The sequence below is a fragment of the Convolutriloba macropyga genome, chromosome 14, assembly GCF_964194025.1.
Source record: "Convolutriloba macropyga chromosome 14, txConMacr16.3, whole genome shotgun sequence".
Classification (NCBI taxonomy): Eukaryota; Metazoa; Xenacoelomorpha; order Acoela; family Convolutidae; genus Convolutriloba; species Convolutriloba macropyga.
The window spans coordinates 15350624-15353356 of record NC_134481.1 but is presented as its reverse complement, the minus strand read 5'-3'; positions in this window follow the sequence as shown (position 1 = coordinate 15353356).

Here is a 2733-nt window from a genome sequence, read left to right as displayed (position 1 = left end):
TTTAACATCGGTGGAGATTTCATTATTGTTCCGACTCACTTGTGAGGGAGGAACTATATACTCAAATGGGTTTTTTTATGTTCAGACAATTTTGGCCGATCGATATTTTCATCGTACAGATCTGAGACTGGTATAACCAGAAAGTTCGTCTTGCGCGGAATATAGAATTGAAAATATTTTTTGCTTTTCGTTTTTAACAGGGAGCCATCGAGGTTTAAACTTTTGATAAAAGTAGAGTGAATTCCGTTGTTTTTATTCACATTTTCCGTACATTTTGACCAAATTTTCTTCAATTTTGCTAAACCTTGTTATAATTTTTAATAACAAGGTCATTGGTTTTCAGGTTAACGACAGAGAAGGCTCTCCAATTTGTTTTATCCGAGTTTTTTGGTTGGTATTTCAGCTTAATTTTTTGAACATGAGACTTATTTAAATCAAAAAAGGCTTCAAATAAGCTTTTGTTTCCTACTTCGTTTATGTTTGCAGGAAGTAGAGACCTAACATCTGCTGCCACAACCTTTGAAAACTAAAAAAGGTAGCTCTACATTGGCTCCCTAAAAGAGTTTTCTGGAATTAAACTTTTGCCGGTTTTCCGAAAAATAAACCTGAATCAGAGATATCTGTAACTAATTAGAATTTATTATTAGAAATAATTAGAACTAAGTAGAAGTAATTTATAATTACTACGGCCTTACAGAGAAAAAATTCTTTTGAAGTTTCTATGAATTTTTAGCATAAAAAACATCCATCGATATTCGAATTATAACACAATCCTGCTCATTAAGAAAAGCTTTAGAGCAGTGAATTTTTTGATAAAAATTCTCCTGAAGCTAATTCTTTAATTAACGTTGGCGAAAAATTTCTCTGTGGTGATTGCTGGTTTCTCCAAGTCAGCGTAAGTGAAATTATTTAAAAACTAATTTGTAATTTTCTTCCTTTTTATTCAAAAATATGGAAACTGAAAAGCTCTCTATTAGTTTTCCCCCAATTGACTCGACCTTATTTTGCTCTTTATGAATATAACATTAAAAGTTTGGACTATCAAAAACTTAATTTAATCTTGCTCATAAGCAATGTGAACTAAAATGTTAACACTAGAGGGCGTGCTGGCGTAGTAATAAATACCTTGATTTTGATTAAAACGACGCTCTCATAATATTATGACTGTTTCGACCAATTTGTGGGGTAGGTTTTTTTTTCTTTTTTGTTCAGTCAATTTTGGCCAATTGATATGTTCATCGTAGAGAGTAGAGACTAATATCATTACAAAACCCGTCCAGCGTAAAGTGTGGAATTAAAATTTATTTTTTTTCGTTTTTTACAGAGGGTTATCGAGTTTTAAAGTTTTGAGAATAGTAGTCGGAATTTCATTGTTTTTATCCACATTTCCATATTTTTTAAACCAAATTTTCGTCGATTTAGCGTAAAGTTTGGAACGAAAAAGATTTTTGTATGTACGTTTTTTAGAGGGGCTTATTGAGATGAATTTTCTTGTTTTTATTTATATTTTCCGTATTTTTTGATCAAGTCGATTTTGCTAAATATTGTTAAAATTGTTTATAACAATTTAATTGGTTTTATTTTAAAGATAGAAAAAGTTCGTTGATTGGTTTTATCGGAGTCTTTTGGCTACTATTTTTTGCTAAATTTTTCGAACTTTAAATTTTTTTGATAAAAAAAGGCTCAAGATACGCTTTTTTAAACAAATTTGCTTAGCTATGCCAAAAGCTGTAACCCTAAATACGCTGTAACAATTCTTGAAATCTCCAATGAAGCAAGTTGTAATTTTGTTTCCTATAGGTATATTGTTTTAAAAACTTAAAATTTTGCATTTTTTTTTGAAAACATAACTAAAAAATTATGCAAAATGCAACATTTATTTTTGGTTAATTGAAAATTATCATTTGCTAATTGATCTTTTCTGCGATTATACGGAATGTTTAAAAGTTTTTAATGGACTCTGAGAAAAATTAGGTCTAGGTTCCAACTTATCATGGATTCATGCAAACAATAATTATCCGGATTATATCAAGGCGAGGACTCCAAAATTTTTTAACAGTTTTTTTTGTTGATTACTGACAAAAAACATTTCAAGTCAAAGCCCAATCAATGAAATGTACTATTTTTAACAAAATAGGGCCCTATGAAGATTTAGTTTGTCTTCAGAGAACAGCTCATATTTTTTATGGCTTTAACAATGTATTTTCAAAAAATTTAAACAGCTTCTCTTTGTTTTCTATTCAATTGTCATTTTTTGCAGCCTCATGACTACGTTTCATTAAAACAAAGATTCAATTGGACTTCTAAAGAGCTGCAGGTGAGCCTGTACAATGCCCTCCGTTGTTATCTAATGCTTCTTATGACTTTGAATGTATTTGTTTTAAGAGAATGTTAGTGAAGTATTGAAATTTGCCATTTTTTAATCTTATTTCTGTCCACATGTAGCTTAGTCTCAATTTATACCAGTCAAAGATTTTTCCAAGTAAAGAATGAATTCTTTTTATTGGTTTGAAATTCAAGTGATGTTTTCTTGGCTTTCTCAATACAAAACTTGAGAAGAGTTGAGTGAACTTTGCATATTTTCCTGTATTAGAGGTAGGCATTGATTTCAATTTCAATTAATCAAATTAATCATAGCTGCAATTGGCGTCGAAAGAAAGCACAAAATATTCATTTTTACTGACTTCCAAAGATAACTGATAGTTCTCTCACAAACTTGGATTTTTGTGTTTG